This window comes from Miniopterus schreibersii, assembly GCF_964146895.1.
Source record: "Miniopterus schreibersii genome assembly, chromosome: 7".
NCBI lineage: Eukaryota > Metazoa > Chordata > Mammalia > Chiroptera > Miniopteridae > Miniopterus > Miniopterus schreibersii.
Genome location: NC_138108.1, coordinates 49998504 through 50021474, shown reverse-complemented (window position 1 = coordinate 50021474; position 22971 = coordinate 49998504). Strand labels below are relative to the sequence as shown.

The following is a 22971-nucleotide window of genomic DNA, read 5'->3' as shown; positions in this document are numbered from 1 at the left end:
GCGTGAAATATTTCTTTGGGTAGGTAAGGTTAAGGAGGTCACTGGGTATGATTTCCTGGTAAACTGCAAATATTTGTGAACGAACTAGAAGCTTGCATAATGTTCAGAGAACTAAGACAAGTAACTAAAGAACTTAATATCTAAGAGATCTGATTTTAGCACCGAAGCATTCATTCTGCACTTCATTTATTTCTTCACCAAAAATTCAAGAGCCTGCTCTTACCTGGAAATAGCCTAGGTACCAAGAAAAATGCTGAGACAGAAATCTGGTTTTAAGCCTTTTATGCATTTCTTATGATGAGAATCATCGTCTCTGTAATTTTCACATTCACAGACACCTTGTAGAGGACAGTTAAACCCAGCTGGCAATGAAAACCGAGTAACATCTGTTGTTCCTGTTTTCACTTATTCACAAGTCACTGTTTACCAAATTTATTCGACGACCCTCCCATGCCCTACCAGACAAAAGCTCTCTATCGCAGCTCAAAAAATTACTCAAGCTGGCATTTTAAAAACAATCCACCATTTTTACTCCACAGAGATTACAGGTTAGGTTTTAATGACAAAGAAAGCACTTTGTGCAAATATTTGAACAGTACCACCTGTTGAAACTTGTGTTGTTACTGCTTGAGACTCGGCAGAAGTCAAGATTTAAACTTTCCTCTGGTCACAAGAGAGCTGATGTGAACACTGCCAAGAAAATAACGAGGGGAACTTCTGTCCCTGAGCCGCAGACATTTCTGAGCCCCGCTTCGGGGAGAAGCAGCTCTCCACCCCAGCAGCTGAGGCATGTTGTGTCAACAGGATGGAATGTGCCTGATTTCACTTTGCCGCTGGAACCAGACCACAGCAGGGTGACTGTTTGACGTGCGCGGTACTTGGGAGTCGGGGGGAGCCCTTGCAATGCGCTGGGATGGGAAACAGCTGTCGGATTGGAAGCCACCGTTAGATGTGGCCGTTCTGGATGCTCAGCGACTGCTGTTGCTCAGTTCCTGATGGTTAACTAGAGCAAAGGTTGAAATTCTTTTTTCTAAAATAATAATAATAATAATTTTTTAAAAGAAATTCTCTTTTTTTCCTTCAAAAAAGGATTATGTGCCTAGGACAAGTTCAAGAAAAAAGAACATCAACTGTTTCTCTCTGTTTTCGGGAAAATCCAGCACTTTGGCCCTGGGAAAGTGGTATTTATCATAACTCTGCAATGATAATGGTGTGGGGATTGTCTCTGGAATTCTGACTGCTCTGTTTTAGGCAGGAACACAGGCTGGGGCTTGTTCTTTATTTAATCTGTCTATTCTGCTCCAACCTGCCAGTTCAAAAAACATAGATATTACTAATTCTAAGGGAAATGGCTTTTATTATTCCAGTTCATAGTTGACAGTTCCATGGGAAGCTGGGAGAGGTAATGGAAGTGATGGAGCCAATCACAGTGATAAAAATGCAAACGGCAAAAAGTCATGTATCTCAAATAAATGAGGAAATGAATAGAAAAGACAGATGCCATTAATTCTCCTCTCAGATACCTTATGGTAATAGAAATGAGGGAGGTAAAACAAAACATAATACTGTATTTTAATCTACCTACCTACCTACCTACCCACCTATCTATCTATCTATCTTTGGTCCTGTTCTGATTCACTTTGTCAGATCCCAAGGACTCCTTTGCCTTTGGATTTAGACAAGAACAAGTTTTCATTCATTTCCCCATGCTTTTGAGCATTTTTAAATGATAGCTGAGTTATGAGTCATTGCCAGGCTCTTCGGCATCATTGTACCAAAAGCACATAACATGTTTTCTACCTGTCGATGTAAATTATTGCCTGCTTGTAGAACTCCAGGAACGATTTGGCTTCCTGCCCACACAAATGACTTCTCATCGTTCAGGTTTCAATTTAATGCCAGTATGTACTGTAAGATATATGTTCAATCCTACAAATGAGTTGCATGTGCATTTCAATTTCAGGAAACCTGGACTGAATTTTAAAAGAAAGCCTTCAGGATCTATTGTATTAGAGGTCCTTCTGAGCTAAGTGCATTCTAAATACACTGCAAGATCGAAAAGAGTGCTAGACTTTGGGTACTACTCTAAATTTTACCAAAAAAAACCCAAAAAACAAGACAAATGATGTCTTCAGCTTTTAAACTTGCTTTTTCAAAGAACTAAAAGATATATTGTGAGTTTTCTTTTTTCAGTTACTTTTTGCTTTTTTTTTTTCCAAATTGCCTTCTCTCATCTTCTGACCGCTTGCCTAGTAAGTCGGATCAACCTAAAAAAAAGCCAAAACACATAAATATAAAGCTAATGATTCAGAAAACATTTGTTGTAGAGGCAGACTCTACTCCAAGTACAAATTACAAAGATGCTTTTAGACTTCCTTGCTTCCTATTAGTGATTCTGTTGACGGATGGAGTTCTATATGAAGTATATCAGAATGCACTCCAAGCTTAGCAAATTAAAAATATTGTCCGATGAAATGTCTTTTTAAAGTGTGGCAAGAAGCATTTCTTTCTGCACATGCATGCTAATAAAAAGGTCAAAGGACCTAAAAAACGTGATTGCTCACGAAAAAGTACCAAAATATAGGACACATTGAACAAAGGAGTGTTCTAAAGTGACTAAAAACAAGAAATGGTTCATGTTGTTTTACACTAGCAAAAGCAGATCCAGCACCTACTGACCCAGCAGACTCCGGTAATGAGAATTAAGGCTTTCTCCGCCAGGATTTGAGCAGCTTCTGTGAAAGCCATCCTCTACTTCTGTCATGTAATCCCACAGGTAATAAATATTACATGTTATGCCAAATATGTTTTAATGGCTTCTCTTTCGCTCAGCTGTAGAACAGAACCAACAAAGTAAAATAGTGTTTGTCAGTCACCATTTTTAATGTGTGAAACTTAAATTGAGAGAAAAAAAAAATATATCAGCGTTATGTAATATAAACCCTCCTTGTTGTCCATTACTTTTCCTGTTAGAACACCAGTTTAAATTCGAATCATCATTGAATCCTGGGTTGCAATATTTTCTACTCACCATAATTCTATCTGGTTATGAGAATTTGTGTTCCACCTTATACCAAAGTCTTACAGGCAAAGGAAGAGACAGTGGGGACAGGATGGCATTGTTAGTTGTAACGGTTAGTTGTCAGCTATAATCTGAGTGCACTCTTCTGACCCTTAGAATTTAGGTAATGCTTATTCTTACATTTAATTATATATTGCCTTTTTTTTTTTTACTTTTCTTTTTTTTAACTTTGTTTTATGGCCCAAATTAGGTGGTAAGTTTCTTAAAGATAAGGATCATTTTCCTAATTACTTTTATAGTGTGGTGTCAGACTCTGGTACATCACCAAGACATAGTTTTGGCTCCAACTTCATGGGTTCACACTGCGTTTTGAGTCAGGTTCTGTGCTAGTATCAATATTCCTTCCCTTTGCTAGGGATCATGTGTCCACATAATTGTAGAACTAAAACTTACATCCCAGATGACCAACCTCTTTACTTCATAGACAAGAAAACCAAGACTCAGAGCCATTAAATATTTGGCCCAAAGTCAAATAGAGGATTCATAGCTTTCAAACATAGGAATGGGGTTCATCTTATATTTGAGTAAACTCTGGCCCAGACACGGTGTTTCTTGGCAGCCTGCCTTAACAAGGATCATAACTGATGAATGGACATTTATGGTTTATTTAAATTAAGATAAATCTCACTCATCAATTGGCATAAGGTAAATTAATTCCTAAGCATAATTTTTAGAAACCAAATGCTTTGGTGCAAATAGGGAAGCAAGATCAGTAGCCTAGGTGAAGATGCCAAGTTTTCTAACAAAGTCTCGCTGTAAGGGTTGAGCAAACTACCTAAGGATCATTTAATTACTTTGTTAACTCATTCATGGGCATATGTGAACACAGCAATACATCTGGCAGCCTCCTTTCTAAAGAGTTTAAAAAGAGTCATCAAATTTTTTAAAGCATGGCTGTCAGGATTTTCCAGGTTAGAGGAGTTTGATTGAAATGGCACTGAATATGTTTCAGAAATAATTACTTTCCCTTGGTACTGGATAAAAATGTTTGCTGAATTAACTGATGCATAAATCTGTAAAGGGATTTTGGACAAGAGCCTCCTGAAGTTAAATAAATAAATAAGCAACTTAAAACAAGGTTCAAGGCAGAGGAGGGGATTTATAATGGATACTAGGAATCCTGCTTTTCCCCCCTAGATTGTGCAGGTTGCCCTGTGGCACACCAAGATTTTCTTAACATTCCACTTGATAAGGGTAGAAACAGAATTTGAGTTTGGAATTCCTTTCTTAATAGACGTTTTCTCAAGAGAAGTCAAAGGGGTAAGAAGTTAGAAGCCAAAATTAAGCTGAAAATGAATAACACTTTAATGAAATGATGCTATCTACTTTTATTTCTGGAATATGTACACAGAATATTTATGCTCCAACGTTTTGTTTTTTTTTAACTCAAAGCTATGTCTTGATGTGAATTGAGACCAAATTCTCAAATCACTTTCTTTGAACTTTCTATTTTTAAAATCATAACTTGATATCAACTTCAAGTACCCTCTGAACGCTGCACCCATCAGATAATCTGTTCCAATTTTTTTTCTGTAGAAAAAGAGAGCACTTAAAAATAAATTAGGCTTTTTGTCAAACTGCAAGGAGGGATGCAATTGTCTTTTCTAATAAAGTAAGGATATCTTTTCTTCTCACATATACTCCTTTTTATTGAAATGACTTAGATATAATAAAATCACAGATTTACAGTGTATAATTAAATTATGTTTAAAATAATCATACCCATGTAATCGACAATCCAGACATTTCCCTCATACTCCTTTCCAGTTCAATTTATTTTCCAAGAGGCAGCCTTTGTTCTGATTATAAATTTGCTTGAGTTCCTCACTCTAAAGAATAATGTTACCCATAGGTTTCATGTAAATGTTTTTTAACTAGTTGAGGAAGATTCATTTTATTCCTAGTTTGTTGAGAAATTTTATCATTAACTGCTGTTGGATTTTGTCAGATATTTTTTTCTGCATATATTATTATTATCATGTGATTTTTCTTCTTTGGTCTGTTGATCTGATGGATTATATCAACTGATTTTCAAATGTTGAACGAACCTTGCATACCTAAGATAAAACCCACTTTGTTATGTTATATGATTCATTTTATACACTGCTGGAGTCTATTTGGTAATATTTCATCAAAGATTTTTGCATATGTGTTCCTGAGATATATTGGTCTATAGTTTTCTTTCCTTGCAATGTCTTTATCTGGTTTTGGTATTAGTATAATTCTGACTTCATAAGGAGTATTCCCTGTTTGTATCCTCTGAAAGAGATTGTAAAGAATTGGTATAATTTCTTCATTAAATGTTTGGCAAAATTCACAAGTGAACTTATCAGGGCCTGGTTCTTTCTATTTTGGAGGGTTATTAATTGTTGATTCAATTTCTTTAATAGAGGTAGGCCTATTTAGATTATATATTTCTTCTTGTATGAGTTATTTTTAAATTTAATTATTTATTTATTTCAATTACAGTTTACATTCAATATTATTTTGTATTAGTTTCAGGTGTACAGCATAGTGGTTAGGCAATCACACACTTTATTAAATTTTCTCCCAATTATTTTCATTACCCACCTGGCACCACACATAGTTATCACAATATTATTGACTATATTTTATATTCTGGATTTTATATCCTTGTGACTGTTTTATAGCTACCAATCTGTACTGTACTTCTCAATCCCTTCACTTTTTTCACCCAATCCCTCAACCTCACTTCCCTTTGGCAACCATCAGTCTGTTGTCTGTGTCTGAGCCAGTTTCTGTTTCGTTTGTTCATTTATATTGTCCTTTATAATCCACATATAAGTGAAATCATATGGTATTTGTGTTTCTCTGACTGACTTATTTCACTTAGCGTAATAACCTTTAGGTTCATCCATGCTGTCACCAATGGTAAAATTTTCATTCCTTTTTATGGCCAAGTAATATTCCATTGTATATATGTACCACCACTTTTTTATCCATTCTATTGATAGGAACTTGAGTTGCTTACATATCTTGGCTATTATAAATAATACTGCAATGAACATAGGAGTGCATATATTCTTTCGAATTACTGCTTTGAGTTTCTTCAGATATATACTCAGAAATGGAATCACTGGGTCACAAAGCAGTTACTATTTTAATTTTTTAAGGTAACTCCATACTGTTTTCCATAGTGGCTGCACCAATTTGCATTCTCACCAACAATGCATGAGGGTTCCCTTTTCTCTACATCTTAGCCAACACTTTTTTGTTGATTTATTTTTGATAGCCATTCTGACAGGTGTGAGGTGACATCTCATTGTGGTTTAATTTGTATTTCTCTGATGATTAGTGACATTGAGCATCTTTTCATATGTCTATTGGCCATCTGTATGTCCTCTTTGGAAAAGTCTCTATTCAGATCCTTTGTCCATTTTTTTTAATTGAATTGTTTGTTTTTTTTGGTGTTGAGTTATCTGAGTTCTTTATAAATTTTGGAAATTAACTCTTTATCAAATGTATCATTGACAAATATATTCTCTCATTCAAAATGAAATGCCTTTTCATTTTGTTGATGGTTTCCTTTGCTGTGCAAAAACTTTTTAGTTATGTAGTCCCATTTGTTTGTTTTTTGTTTCTCTTGCCTGAGGAGATATATCAGAAAAATATTACTACAAGAAATGTCTGAGATTATACTGCCTATGTTTTCTTCTAGGAGTTTTATGGTTTTGAGTTTTACATATAAGTCTTTAATCCATTTTGAGTTTATTCTTATCTATGGTATAAGAATGTAGTCTAGTTTTGTTTTTTTGTTTTCTGCATGTGTCTGTCTAATTTTCCCAACACCACTTATTGAATAGATAGTCTTTACCCTATTGTATGTTTTTGCTTCCTTTGTCAAATGTTAATTGATTAAATAAGCATGGGTTCATTTCTAGGCTCTCTGTTCCGTTGCATTGATCTATGTGTCTGTTTTATGCCAATACCATGCTGTTTTATTATAATAGCCTTGTAGTATAGTTTGATATCAGGTAGCATGATACCTCCAACTTTGTTCTTTTTTCTCAAGATTGCTGTGGCTATTTGGGGTTCTCTGTGGTTTCATATAAATTTTTGGATTATTTGTTCTAGTCCTGTGAAATACACCATTGGTATTTTGATAAGAATGGCATTGAATCTAAAAATTGCTTTGGGTAGTTCTTCTTGTTCGAGTTTTGATAGAGTGTGCCTTTCAAAGAATTTGTCCACTTCATCTGGGTTGTCGAATATGTGAGCCTAGAATTCTCCATAGTATTCCCTTATTGTTCTTTTGTGTTTATAGGATTTATAGTGATGCCCCCTTCATTCATGTTTGATATTAGTGATTTGTGACTTCTTTTTTTTTTCTTAATTAGCTTAGCTAGAGGCTTAACACTTTTATTTACATATCCAAAGAACAAGATCTTGGTTTTATTTATTTTTCTTTTGACTTTCTATTTTCAATTTCATTGATTTCTGCTTTTGATTTTATTGTTTTCCCCCACAGCTTACTTTGGATTTAATTTGCTCTCTTTTTTCTAGTTTCTTAAAGTGGAAGGTTAGAGTATTAATTTTATATCATTTTTCTTTGCTAATATAAGCATTCAATATTAAAAATTTTCTCTAAGCACTGATTTTATTGCATTACATAAATTTTGGTAAGTTGTGTGTTCATTCTTATCTAGTTATTTTTAAAAATTTCCCTTAAAATTTCTTCTTTAACCCACATGTTATTTAGAAATGCATTGTTAATCCCCAAGTATTTGGGGATTTTCCAACTATCATTCTATTATTGACTTCTAGCTTAATTCCATTGTGATGAGAAAGCGTGCAATGTATGATTCTTATTTCTAAAAAATTTTAACTTGTGTTTTATGTGTGTATTTTAGATATTTTCATGAGACCAATTATTTTGGGAAGAGGATATTGCAAAATATATTAAAAATTGGTTAGGCAATGCCTATTGATTGGAGTGTTTTACTAGTAAATTCTTGATATTTAATGTTCAATTTTAGACTTTGTTCTGCAACACCACTTGTACCTATAGGCCAACATGATACTGTTCTGGCAATTTGTTCCCGCATTAACTACTGATGTGTAGCTTTGGCTGGTATCTCATTATTTTGGTCCAGGAATAGTGGGGAGCACACACATTTTGGCTCCCCACTGTTGTGGGGAGCACACACAGCTCTCATGCTCCAGCACTGCAACAAACCAACAATGCATCTTTTGAAGGAAATATTTCCTCTTTACCATCCTGCTTGGGACAGGTCGGGCCTCACATGCTAAAAGAACCACCTGCAGGCTTTCTTCCACTCTCTAGTGCTTGCTTGCTTCACAGAATTTTATCTGTAATTTAATCTATTTTGTCTAATTTAAGAAAAGATGCTGATAAAGATTATGGCTTTAGTGTGAAAGATAGAATTCTTTTTAATATAATCTTTTACTCTCACTTTGTTAAGGTTTTCCAACTTGACTTTGGACACTTGCTTAATCTCTTTGTGTTTTAATATTTTAATTTTCCAAAGGAGCAACCAATTTCAAAAGCCTTTGAAAACGGATATATATATATATATATATTTTTTTTTCTAGAGTATTCAAAAGTTGGCTGAATTATAATGAGATGAATTGGCTTAATATCAGTGCCATAAAATTTAGTTAACCTCAAAGTCACTAAATCTGACTCATAAAAAGAGTATAATTCTACATAAAAATGGTGTTTTACAGTTCATTAGATTTGATAGATCTCAAATCACAGTTATATATATGCTGCAGATTAGCTTAAATAGGACTTCAACTTTTAGGCGGTTCCAGCTTTATATTCCTTAGATTCTGGAATATCTTCATAATTACTTGCCTCCTGAAAGATTAAAAATCATTGTACATTGAAGAGATTAAATATCACTGTGCTTTTGAAGAGATTAAGTCCTCTCTGAGAGAGAGAAAAATAGAGCCATTGAAAAATGAAAGCTTATCACCCTGCCTGAAATGTGATCCTGTCCCTATGCATAGGAGAGTGAGGCATATAGAGCTGCTTAATGAACGTGTCCCTGAGAGCATTTTCTTGCATTCTGTCATGTTGGAAAATAGAACTTACATTTATTTTTTGAACACCTACATCTAGTTTTAGTGAGTTTGAGTCAGATGTGGAGGGACCCTTAGAACTTAACCTCTACCTCAGATGTTGCTAGTTTAGAAGTCAATGCAGAGGAAAAAACAGCTGGTCTATGGTGAACCACAAACCTGAAGGATCCAGAGAGGCCTCCTTTACAGGCCACTACAGTAGCAATGACTTGGTCACCATTTGCTTTTATAGACCAGGGTCTTAATAAACTCTATATTCCTCCAGTATGTTCTCTTCTCCTTATGATTGGTGAGCACCCTCAAAAGCATGCTTATAAAATTGATACATTTCTTTGACTTAATTATTCTCAAATCCAGACTTTTAGGCACTCTTCGCAAAGCCCAATAAAATAACATTTTGTGGTTAAAAAAAGTTTAGGAGAAACTATCAAATTAGGAACCTTAATCATCATACCTTTTCTTTTTATTCCTGCATCTTTCTTTGAAGACTTTACTCTTTCCATTATTGCCCCCTTTGTCCCAATTTAGAAAATAAACAATAAACTTCCAAATGGGTAGGAGTTCCAGAAAAGATAAGTATTCTAAAGCATAGGACATTGTAGCAAAAGTTGTTAATGATCCACCAATACAGATTTTCCTCTTTTTCCATGGTAGCAGAATCCCTGATTTTTATCTAGGAACATGCTGGTCAGAACAAGGATTACTTTCCCCGGCCTTGTTGCTGTCTCAGTGTGGCTGTGTGGCTAAGTTCTGGCCAGTGAGAGGTGTGTAGAAGTGTCATGTGGCAGCATCTGAGAACCTTTCTTCAAAGAAGCTAGTGTGCTTCTGCTCTTTCTTCTTTATCCCTTAATACCTTCCGGATAGAATGCAGATGTGATGACAGGACCAGATACAGCCAAAAAGAATCCTTGGTAATGGCACCTGTTTCCCTGAGAATCCCTTGTTTGAACTTCCTGCTTCTAGAATTCTACAGGAAGAAAAATCAGCTTTTATGTTGTTTCAACTACTGTTTTTTGGGTGCTTGTTACTTGCTGCCAAACTTACCCCCTAACTAGTATATTTAGTACTTCACATCTTTATTGGAAAGATTTCTCTCAAAGGTGTAAATTACAACAATTACATACTTAAATTACTGTAATTTGCAAGTAAAAAAGTCAACAAGTGTTTGAAGAGTCAGCTCTTTTTTATTTTCATGCACCAAAAAGAAAGTGTGTGCTTTCTGTATGCCAGGTGAATTTGTATAAGAACTTTCATCTTTAAAATAATCTTGACAAATAATCAATTCTTCCGTCTTCTGAAATATCGCTATTGATTTAAGGCTGAGCATACTGATAGAAAGGATCATTGTGGATCTAATAATACCTCACCCCAACTTGGTAGTCCAATTCTTCTTTGTCTGTATTATTATTTTTTAAAACATCCAAAAAAATGATGGTGTGGTTTCTGGTTCTACATGTAAGGCGCTGGAAGTTGCCACTGCCTCCTAACAACAAGTAAAAAGCTGAGAAGACTGAAACATCAACAACTCTCTTGGATCCATAAGAGATGTGAAAACACAAGACAAACCACTGCTCCTGATACTAAAGAGAAAGGCAGGTAAATACAGGGGTCATTGCTGTCCAGGGCAGAGACACCAGAAACCATGTGGAGTCAGTGCCAGGGAAGGAAAGCTTGAACTGTAATTGGTAAATTGTTGGAGATTCCGTGTGGACAACTCTGAGAGTTAAAAACTCCAGGGGAACCTATGCATGGAGGGGGGAAGGATATTGTGAGATTAACCTCCAGGGGTTGCACTGGGTTCCCACAGTATCAGGGAAAAATCCCCTGAGCATCTCGCAGGAGGAAGGAGAAAGAAATAATTTTGAAATGTGCCACAGCATGCTGTTTTTCTTAGAAAACTAGTTAAGTAGGGGAAACTAGTTCAGCAGAGCTTAACCCGCTGGGTATTATCAGAGCGAAGCAGAACGGGGGGAAGGGAAATACCTAACTCTGGCGCACCCTAACCCACCTTAGCCATCCCCCTCACAACTGAAAGGGGAAGAAAAAAACTAAGAAACACGGAGTTCAGTCCAGAGGCACAGACAGGCTCACTGAAAGACTGAGAGCTAATCATAAAACACTTCCTTCTCCCCCCACCCCAGCACTAGATTACTAAAGGCCCATCTATTGCAACTCCTTTTATTTGATACACTATGGCTGGCTATCAAGAAAATATTACAAGGCACATCAAAAGGCAAAGAACACAATTTGAAGAGACAGGGCAAGCGTCAGAACCAGACATGACAGGGGTGTTGAAATTATTATACTGGGAATTGAAAACAATTGTGATTAATACGGTAAGGACTCTAATGGATAAAGTAGACAGCATGCAAGAACAGATGGTATATATCTCTATTATTGCACTTAACCACATTTTATTGTTATAAAGTGTGCATTTGGCTTCCCCTCCCTCCCATTATACTGTGAATTTCTTGGAAGCTGACGCGGTCTTATTCCAATGCCCACAGGTTTCCTGGGATTCTCTCTGTGGGCCCCATTGCTGCAGAATGTGACATATGACCCACTGGCAGAAACACACCACAACAACCACATTCTTTAATACTGCATTCCTTATGTGATCTGATTCTGGGCAGAAAGTATTTCAAGAACAGGCCAGAAGATCTGAAAATGCTCTCTCAGATGTATGCTGGCTCTTGCTATGGTACAACATCACAAACCAGGGGTCCTGACAGGGCTGGCTGTGACCAGATTCCTACCTCTTATATTTTGTTACATATACAAATGCATGTGGGAGGAGTGCATGTACGTATTTCTAGTATCTTCCAAATATAACCACCTGGATATCCCCAAATCTTTCAACTTCAGCAGTTCATTTTTGTCTTTAATGTTTAAGTTAAGTGGTTCCCACTTCCTCTTTCTCCCCCATCTCTAAGGATTCTCGGGTGCTTGATGTTTTTCCTGCTTACTTCTGATTCTAATCTCTCATATAGCATTTTGATCTCTGATCTGAAACTCCCCTTCTGTGTTCCCTGTCCTTCCTCTCCACCCTCTCACACTCCCCCTCCTGTCGGTATGATCCAGCGACCTTCATTTCCCTAGTGAACCCCGAGCAGAGACTTGTGAGTGTGAATCAGGCTTTACTAAAGTTTGAGGGAACTATCATAGCATATTCTAAGCAACAACTTCTAAATTAGTGTTAAACATCACTGTCATAAAACGTCAACATCCTTCCCCTGCCAAGGGAATTCCTTACTAGCCAGAATTCCTTCGATGAGAGCTTGCCATCTTTTTCTGGTCTTCATTTCTCCCATCAAGATATTCCAGCTGCCAGCTCATAGTTTTCCAAAATAGTTATATTTTGCACAGAAAAATTTAACTGTCTCTGCACTCACTCAACTTCCTATATGCTTTCAGTCTACTTTTGCATCTCCAAAAACTATTGGGAAACTGCTAGACAAAGAAAGAGTGATTATCTCTAGTCTTCAACAGCATAAAGAATGAGTAGAAAAATTGAAATTCCAGTTTCTATTCTAACATAATTAAATTCTTAGGCAGGACTCCTTCCCTTCCAGTATGAAAACGATAAAAAGATTTTTCTCCTCTTATACAAAGTAAGGCCCCAGATTATAGTTGACATACACATACACACGTCAGACACTGTAGGTACAGATATCTATGGTCATGTTCTTGCATATATGGTTTTCAAATGTTTGATGAGGTGATTCATAATCCATATTCTATCACATCTAATAAACAAATAGTCTCAGACTGCAGGAGGGTTTCCTTAAGGTTGAGACTTTCCTTTTGCTTTCCAGGAAAGGTGTACACACCAAGCCATTCATGAGGGTATACAAGGTCCATCTTTTTGTGTGGATTTTTCAACAGCCTTCAGAATATTATGTACATTCCCAAAAGCTTAGATCCAGAGCAGCCTAGAATTGAGCACAAAGGCGACATTGTGCCCTGCTGTTTTGTGCTAAAATGATAGATTTGTCTAAGCACCGAGGACAAGCCCGCTGCTTTTGGCTGCTCCCGTTGGAGAAACATGATGATTATTATCTGACTCCTTGTTCTCGTTGTCATTGTCTACATGGTACAGGGAAAGTGCAATCAGAGAGAAAAAAATGTTTGTGTAGACGTCAGCATCTGAATAAGGCAGCTGCTTTGACGGGTGTGCAAGTGGGAACGTAGCTAGGCAGACACAGAGCACCGATGAAGACAAGCCCGAGGCCTCGCTCCCTGATGAGCCGGAATCTAACACATAAACATCAGCTATTGATTTAACACATGGGAGCCAGTGTTATAAAGAAGACTGAGTACATATTTACTAAAACAAACCTCATTATTATCAAGTAGAAAACCAAGCCAGCGAGCAAACTAATAAGGGCAGGGAATCAGCTTCCTACACGCTGCTGCAGAAGTGTCCTAGCAACTCTCGAAATTAACAAGTTGTACTGGGCAGGCAGTGAGGAGAAAGTGAGGGAAACGGCAACGTCTATGAACCCAACTGTCACGTCACATTTATGTAGCACAATAAAGCTTAAAACTTAATCATGGCAATGTCAATCATTTCATTAATTGCTGCTCTCTCGGATTCTAAGTTGAGGAAAGTATGATTCAGAGAAGTTAGGTCATGCGAGCAGGTCCACACAGCTGCCGAGGGACGGAGTGTGGACTCAGGCAGGTGCCATGACCCCTGTCTATTTTCTTCCATGTGGCTTTTGCTTTTTCTGAAAATTAAAACGTTTCCCCTGTGCATAATACAGAATATTCTGTAGTCACCTCATCTAATGCCAGTAGTTTCCAGGAACATCTGTGCTGACTCATGTGCTCAGTTTCTTCCCATCCTTCTTGGTTTTTTTCTTATATTTTTGTAGAAGTTTACAAATTATTACAGGGTATTGGAGGATCTTTAACAGGTAAAGGCGATTAGGATTTTAAAGGCAGTAGATATTTGTGGATTCAGAGCCATAGTTTAAATACAAGGCCATGGTAAGAAACAGTCATCTCCTTGATTGTGAAGCTTCCAAAGGAAGCAAGAGATGCACTAGAGAGGAGGTGCAGCCCTCGTCGGAGCCCAGGTTCTCTGCCTTGTGCGTAAACAGGAAAGACCTTGTCCTCCTTTGCACTTGACTCTAGGAAAACTTGAAGCTCTTCTCTATGTGGGTGATGTGGGAGGAGAAAAAGAATTTAGCTGTCTTTCTAAATCTCATCTTTTAAATGAAATGTTTTGCAAAAGTAATCATTTCATAGACGATGTTCCTTGAACTTTGCATACATTAAGGATGGGAGTGTCTTTCTTTTATTGCATAATTCCAGTTACTTTAAATATAGTTCTGTGAGGGGAAAAAAATCATTCTCTGAAACCCAGAATCAACATGGCAAAAATTTGTCTCCATTACTCTCTTCCCAGCACATTTATTTTAAGATAAGTTAAATGCAGCAGAGTGGGACTTCCTGACTCTTCTCTTTTAGCTTTGAGAGTACGTACGAGCCCACAGCCTGCACTAGGAATGATGCACTAGGAATTGGTAGGGCACTGGGGGGTGGGGGGTGGGGATGGAATAAGACAGAGAGAGAGACAGAGGAGGAAGAAAGGTCACATTAGGGCAAAGGGGCACTTGATGAGTTGACCACAAGTCACAGAAGCAAATTAAAGCTGAATACCCCTTGAGAGAGGTGTTGAGAGAAAGAAACAGGGAGATTTCCTGGTATTGGTGCAATGAAAAGATTACTTGGGGCTAACAGGAAAACACTGTTCTTAACCACCCTGTGGACTCAGAATATATTCATGATCAGCTCCAATGAAGATGCAGTTCTGATGATGGACTGAGCTCATGCGTTTTCCAAGTCTTTGTTCAGTGTGACAGCAGGACTTAGAATAAAATGTTTGCATTGTTTTTAATTTGTTAAACTTTAATCTTCAAGTTGGCATTTGAACTCAATAGACTCGTCATCCCAGTGAAACGGTAAGTACCTGGATTATGGAGGTGAAGTACCTGCCGCAAGGTAATGTGTCGGTTGCTATTCCTCCTTTAGAAGGAAAGCCAGTTCAGATGGTCTCCACAGAACACTAAGCATGTACTTAGGGCACACAAGAGCAGGAGCAAAATTCTTGGCCAGACTCGGTATTTGATATGTTTTTAAAAGCATTAAAGACCAATAGACAAGTGAAAAGACGTTTAACATCACTAATACTAAAGAAATGAGTATCCAAACTGCAATGAAACACTACAGATCCCATTTTTTAAAAAGATAATAAAAGAATACGATAAACAAATCTGTGGCCTTAAATTTGATAACCTAAATGAAATGGAAAAATTTCTTGAAAGACCAATGGGCTTAAACTCACACAAGAAGAAATAAACAATATAAATAGGCTTATATCTATTAAGGGAACTGAAGCAACAACTGATAGCCTTCCAAAACAGAAATCACCAGGCACAGATAGGCTCATTAGTGAATTCTACCTAACATTTAATCAATATATTCTATCAATTCTGTACAATCAGAGATTAGAAGCAGAAAAAATACTTCCAAAATCAGTCTATGAGGCTGGCATTACCTTAATACCAAAACCAGAAAGGCATCATAAGAACACCAGTGACCTATGTCTTTCATGAACACACATGCAAAAGTCCTCAAAAAAAAGGCAAATCAAACCCAACAATGTACAGAAAGAATCATACACACAACAAAGTGGGATTTATCCCAGGTATGCAGGGTTGGTTCAATTAAAAACTAATCCATCACATCAACAGACTAACAAATAAAAAAATCACACAATGATATTAATAGATGCAGAGAAAGCATTTGACAAAATTCAACACCCATTCATGATAAAAACTCTCAGTAATCTAGAAACAAAATGGAACTTCATCAACTTGACAAAGAAAATTGACCAAAAATACCTACAGCTAACAGCAGTCTTCATGGCAAAAAGCTTCAGCTTTCCCACTAAGATCAGTATGAAGTAAGGATGTCCCATCATCAATCTTTTTCAACATTGTACTTCAAGTTCTTGCTAATGTAAAAAGACAAGAAAAGGAAATGAAAGGTACACAGATTTGGAAAGAAGAAATAAAACTGTCTGTTCATAGATAACATGATTGTCTATATGAAAATCTGAGTCAACAAAAAAACTCCAGGAACTAACAAATGATTATAGAGAGGGTGCAGATTACAAGGTTAATATTTGAAAGTTGATTTCTTACCTAAAACCAACAATGAACAAATGAAATTTAAAATGTAAAAACCCAACGCCATTTACATTAACACTCAAAAATAAAATATTTAGGTATAAATCTAACAAATATGTATAAGATCTACATAAGGAAAACTTTAAAACTCTATGTATGAAATCAAAGAATAACTAAAAGAAGAGGTATTTCACGTTCGTGGATAGGAAGACTCAATATTGTCAAAATGTCAGTTTTTCCCCACTTGATCTATAAATTCAGCACAATCCCAATCAAAATCCTAACAAGTTATTTTGTTGATATTGACAAACTGAATCTAAAGTTTATATGGAGAGGCAGAAGACCCATAAATAATATCCGAGGCAATACTGGAGGAAAGAACAAAGTTGAAGGACTGGCAATACCTGACTTCAAGATGTACTATAAAGCTACAGTAATCAATACAGTGTCATACTGGTAATAAAACAGACAAATAGATGAATGGAACAGAATAGAGAGCCCAGAATTAGACATACACAAATATAGTCAACTGATCTTTGACAGAGGAGCAAAATTAATTTAGTGGAGAAAAGGTAGACTTTTCAACAAATGGTGCTGGAACAATTGGATTTTCACAGGCAGAAAAAATATGAATCTAAACACAGACCTTACACCCTTCATAAAAATCAACTCAAAGTGGGGCAGAGGTCTAAATATAAAATGCAAAATAATAAAATTCTTAGGAGATAACAGAGGAGAAAATCTAGATGAATTGAGTACAATGATGATTTGTTAGATACGACACCAAAGGCATTATCTATGAAAAAAAATTTATAAGCTGGGCACATCAAAGTTAAAAAACATCTGCTCTGGCCCTGGCCGGTTTGACTCAGTGGTTAGAGCATCCGCCCGAGGACTGGAGAGTCTCGTGTTCGATTCCGGCCAAGAGCACGTACCTCAGTTGCAGGCTCGATCACCCGCCCAGGTCAATCCATGTGTCTTTCACACATGGGTATCTCCCCCCCGCCCTTCTACTCTCTCTGAAAAGTAATGGAAAAAATATACTCTGGTGAGCATTAAAAACCAAACAAACAAAAAAGCACATCTGCTCTGCAAAAGATTATCAGGAGAGTGAGAAGACAAGCTGAACAGTGGGAGAATATATTTGCATAAGATATATCTAATAAAAAAGCACTGTTATCCAAAATATACAAAGAACACTTAAAACTTCAACAGACACCTCACCAATGAAGTTATACACATGTCAAATAAGCATATGAAAAGATGTGCAGTGTCACATGTCATTAGAAGATTGCAACTTAAAACAATGAAGCACCGCTACACACACATGGGCCAAAACTTGAGACACTGACAACACAAACTGCTGGTGAGGATGGAGCAACAGGAGCTCTCACCCACTTCTGGTGGGAGTGCAAAATGGTGCAGCTACTCTGGAAGACAGTTTGGCAGTTTCTTACAAAATTAAACTTATTTATACCATACCCCTTGGTATTTACCCAAAGGGGTTGAAAACTTACATCCATATAAAACCAGTGCGTGAATGTTTGTAGCAGTTTTATTCATAATTGTGAAAATTTGGAGGCAATCAAGATGTTCTTTAGTAAGTGAATCAATAAATAAACTGTAATGCATTCAGATGATGGAATATTATTCAGCACTAAAGAGAAATGAGCTATCAAGCCATGAAAAGACATGGAACCTTAAATCCATATTACTAAGCAAAAAAAAAGCCAATCTAAAAAGGCTACACATTGTATCATTACAATTATATGACATTCTAGAAAAGGCAAAACTATGGAGGCAGTGAAATGATCAGTGGTTACCAGGCATTAGTGGGAGGAATGGAAGCATAAGCAGAGCACAGAGGACTTTTGGGTAGTAAAACTATTTTTTAATTTTATACTATGTACTATTCCATATATTATACATTGTGTACTATGGTGGTGGATATATGTCATACATTTGTCAAAACCATAGAATAGACAACTACAAAAGTGAAACTTAAGGTAAATTGTGGATGTGGGTGATACTAATGTGTCAATGTAGGTTCATCATTGGTAACAAATGTACCCTTTGGTGGGGATGTTAATAGTGGGGGAGACTATGCATGTGTGGGAGTAGGAGATACATGGGATTCTGTGCTCAATTTTGCTGTGAATCTAAAACTGCTATAAAAATAAAGTCTATTAAACGTGCGCACACACACACACATGAGATACCACTTCACAACCATTAGTATGGTTATTATGAAGGAACAGAAAATAACAAGTGTTAGTGAGGCTGTGGAGAAATTTGAGCTCCGTGTATTGCTTATGGGAATATAAAATGGTGCAGCTGCTATGGAAAGTTGTATGCTGATTCCTCAAAAAAAAAAAAAAAAAAAAAAAGAACATAGAATTACCATAATATCCAGCAATTTCACTTCTGGGTATATACCCAAAAGTCTTGGAAGCAGAGACTGAAACTATTTGTACACCTATGTTCATAGCAGCATTATCCATAATACTCCAAAGCTGGAAACAACCCAAACATCCACCAAGGGATGAATGGATATATATAATTATGTATTCATTATTATTATTATTCAGGCTTAAAAAGGAAGGTAATTCTGATACATACTACAACATGGATGAAACCTGAAGACATTGCTTTAAGTGAAATAAGCCAGTCAGAAAAGGACAGATATTGTCTGATTCTAGTTATATGAAAACCTAGAGCAGTCGATCAATCATGCAGACAACAAGCAAAATGCTGGTAGCCAAGGGCTGGGGAGAAGGGAGAACAGAGAGTTCATGGGTGGAGAGTTTCAGTTGAGGAAAATGAAAAAGTGCTGGAGATGGAGGGTGGTGATGGCTGCACATTGATGTGAATGCACTTAATGTCACAGAACTGCACACTTAAAAATGCTTAAAAGGGTAAATTTTATGTGATGTGTATTCTATCACAATTAAAAACAGAAAAAAAGCATCGAAAGTTATCATGAGAAAGGAATCAGAAGTTTGTTGGACTTCTTTGTACTTATTTTATAGTGTTATTTTGATTTAAATATGGATGGGTGGGATACCAAATCTTTTCTGGATTTAGGTCTCCAAAGATTTTCACTTGGACTTAAGTGAGTCACAGTTTTCCAGGTATATGTTAGAATGCTAGCAGGTTATTCAGAATCACTGGCCCTGGGCTGTGTGGAAACTCAGGTCGTTTCACTTCATGACTCACAGCAAGTGAGGGAAGCATCTAGATATACTTGGAAGTTTCTTACAAGCTTTAATAGTTTGGGAACAGTCCTGCACCACTGTTAGGACATTTCCCATACTATTTTTTCAACTTGCAGAAACACCATTGGAGAGAATGCTTGGTGCTGAAGCACATAATGAACACACGTGGTGGGAAGAAGTTCAGGAAAACGGACTGAAGCTATGCCCAATGAAGTATTTCATATAGAAATGCAAATATTATTGAATTGACTTTATAACTTACTTGTGCATTTAACTAATATTTATTGAATTATTGAGCTGCAAGTCCCAGTTCTCAAAAAAGCCCACAGTCTAGGAAGGCAGAGCATCCTTGGCTAGTATCTGTGCCTCCATGCAAAAGCAGGGCCTCCTCTCCAAATTCCAGCATGACTATTACGGGATTACCTCCCTCCCAATCCAGGTGGATCCTCATGGATTTGTGTTTGCATCCACTGTCATTCAAAAAAATAAATTATTTTTAACTGCAAGTGTACTCAGGATAATAGGAATACTGTCCCTTTCTGTTATAGCTTAGTGTCCATTTGTTTGCTATGGAGGGAGCCCCACACACTCTACCCAGATTGGGCCTCTGACCTCTGGGGTACTTCCAGCAGAGAGGAACAGGGGCTCAGAAAACTTTCTCCCCTCTCCCCTACCTCTTCACCTGACTGACACATACATACTTGTTTACCGTCGGGCCTCAGATTAGCTGTCACTTTAATCAGAAAACCTTCTCTGATCTTAAAGTGTGTCACATGCTCCTTCTAGGAGCTCCCACCCCACCTCGGAAGTTACCTAAGGCATGTAAACTTCCTGATGATGAGACTCACCCAAGACATTTATTAAACACTCAGGCTCCCAAGAACCTCCTCTGGAGATTCAGATTCAGTGAGTCTAAGATGAGGCTTAGGAATTTATGTCTAATGTGCTTCTTTTCACCAGGGAAGCAATAGCACAGCATTACAATCCCTCATTTAGGAGAGCAGGCAGGGACTGTTCTGGTTTTGTTTACCATCGTTTTCCCAGCACCTGGTACATTGTAGGCACAATACGTTAATATGCATTTGTTGAACGAATGAAAATGCCATGGCATGCAACCCTTGGCTGAGATGAGCATGTGATTCTATCAGCAACACAAGAGGAGGTGGTGAAGTCACCCATAGCAACAGTATTTAGAGATCACTACAGCACAGTGACATAGTGGTATGCCTAAAACATACGGTGACTAATGATCTGAAGGTGAAGGACAGTGTAGCAGAAATCCTTAGTTCTAGAAAAGAGGTGTTTGAATCCAAAAGAGAGGAGTTACAGGCTGGAAGGGTATTAGAGTTAGTCATTTCTCCCCTGGAGCTTTGCAGTAGCTTTCTAACTGGATGCCTCCCCACTACCTTCATTGCTGCCAAGGTGTTTGCTCAACAACAAATTGAATCATGCAATTTCCATATTTAAAATAAGTGACTAGGTAATTTCTCCTTTAATCTGTCACCTATTCTCTCTGAACCTAGGTTGTTTAACCCATAAAAGGGTTATCTTAGAAACCACCTCACAAAAGTGTTGGGAATATTAAGAAAAGGCATGTACAGCAGTGAGTGGTAAACAATGTTCCAAATGAGAGCATCTCCACGTGGGCTCAGCGCCGTCTGGGTCTCCACTGCTGTGGGCAACGCCGACTTCCTGATGGTCTCTGGCATCTTCTCCCTTGTTGTAGCTGTATCTTCACCCCTCTTCCCTCACTCCTTGTTATTTATAAAGGAAGGTCAAGAGTCAGATCTAAGTTTGAGTATGAAAGTAAGACTCTAAGGCAAAGAACAAGGCAGGCAGCCTACATAGGGTGGGACGGTTGGATCATGAGATGTAAATTGGTTCAGAAACAAGCCAAGTTCATGACACCTGTTGCCCATTTTCACTGGTCTGCTGTGGTACACTGTTTGGGGAAACTGGCATAGTGCAACAATCAAGGTTCTTAATTATAAATAGCAGAATTCACTCTAGCTAGTTTCAACAGAAAAGAAATTTATTAAAACTCATTGAAATTCCAGGAGGGCAGCACTCAGGCTTAGAGAATTCAACCAGGAGTGATGGCCAAACTACACTGAAAGATTGTTCTAGCCAAGGCCCCACTGCTCATGCCACTCGGGGATCACACTGCCTCTCCTATAGTTGCTGGGCAGTGGAGGCCAGAAACTCTTCCCCTGAGGCCACCCAGACCAGATGCCCTCCCCACCACCAAAATGGATCTGCGTAGTACCTGCCGATCCACACTGTTCATCAAACTGGACTTCGTGCCCACGTCCACGGAGCAGCACCTGCGCCCTAGCTGGAAAGGAGAATGAAAAGGCGAGTTCTGGCTTTTCACTGGGGGACTGGAAATCGTATATGGACATTTCTAAACATATACGGGTGCTGGGTGGACATAAACATGATAGAAGTCTCTGTAGATACTGTCGTGGAAGACCTGGGTTCAACCCCCAGCTTGGTCACTCGTGAGCTCTGAAGCAGGTTATCTTCTCTGAGCATCCTTTTGTCATCTGGAAAATGGTAATGACACCAACTACACCACAATGCATTGTCTACTGTGCTCCAAGCCTACACAGGTATTCTTCATTCATCTCCAAATAAACCCGTTTATAAAATAAATTTTCTGTTCACTCACAGAAAGAACCCCAGAGCATCGTGATATCCTAGTGTCCAGACTTCAGTTTCTAAATATCACTTCCCACAAAAAGTACCCAAGGCCTTGGAGAAAGAAGTTGGAGGCAAGATATAAAGAAATCCTGGGATACCCTTTGCCAGCAAATAAGGAGACTCTAACATACTAGCAGGGATACGACAATAGAACAATAGAAGAAACTTTCACTGGCCACATTTTGGTCACTGGGGAGTCATAGGTTATTACTTACATCAGAAAGAATAATAAATGTAAATAATAACTGGCCACTCCCCAGTGAAACTGAGAGAGAGAAAGAAGAGGGAGAGGGACAGGAGGAGGGGGGAAGGAAGAAAAAGAGAGTTTAACATTTTACTCTTAACTGTTTTGCCATTTTTGTGTAGAGAATGGCATCAACTCGTTACTCTAAAAATAAGTAACTAATGAAAATGAATTGAGCATTTGCCTTTTTTTTTTTTTTTTTTTAGGAGTAATAGTAATTCACCCCTCTTCCTTATGGAACAGCGATTTCCAACCCGTGTGCCACAAGCATTTTTAAAACATGCACTACCTGACTATTTAGTCAGGGGCCCTGACCTCTTTTCCCTTAGATTGTCAAATTAAAAAATGACCACAGCCAACACAACAATAGCCGTCCAGTGTGACTGAATCAAAATTATACCTTTTTTTTTTTTTGTCAGATTGGCTGCAAAAATATATATTTTTTGGTGTGCTGCAGAATTT

At 37.6% G+C, this 22971-nt stretch overlaps 1 long non-coding RNA gene across 1 annotated transcript; it reads left to right on the top strand.

Annotated features, from left to right (window-relative positions):
• Positions 1–646: 646 nt before the first annotated feature.
• On the top strand, positions 647–13701 carry LOC308559581. The gene is made up of 5 exons (XR_013999176.1): positions 647–854; positions 1090–1181; positions 2654–2776; positions 10609–10744; positions 11656–13701. It is a non-coding gene; the product is annotated as an uncharacterized lncRNA (long non-coding RNA).
• The last annotated feature ends 9270 nt before the right edge of the window (positions 13702–22971 follow it).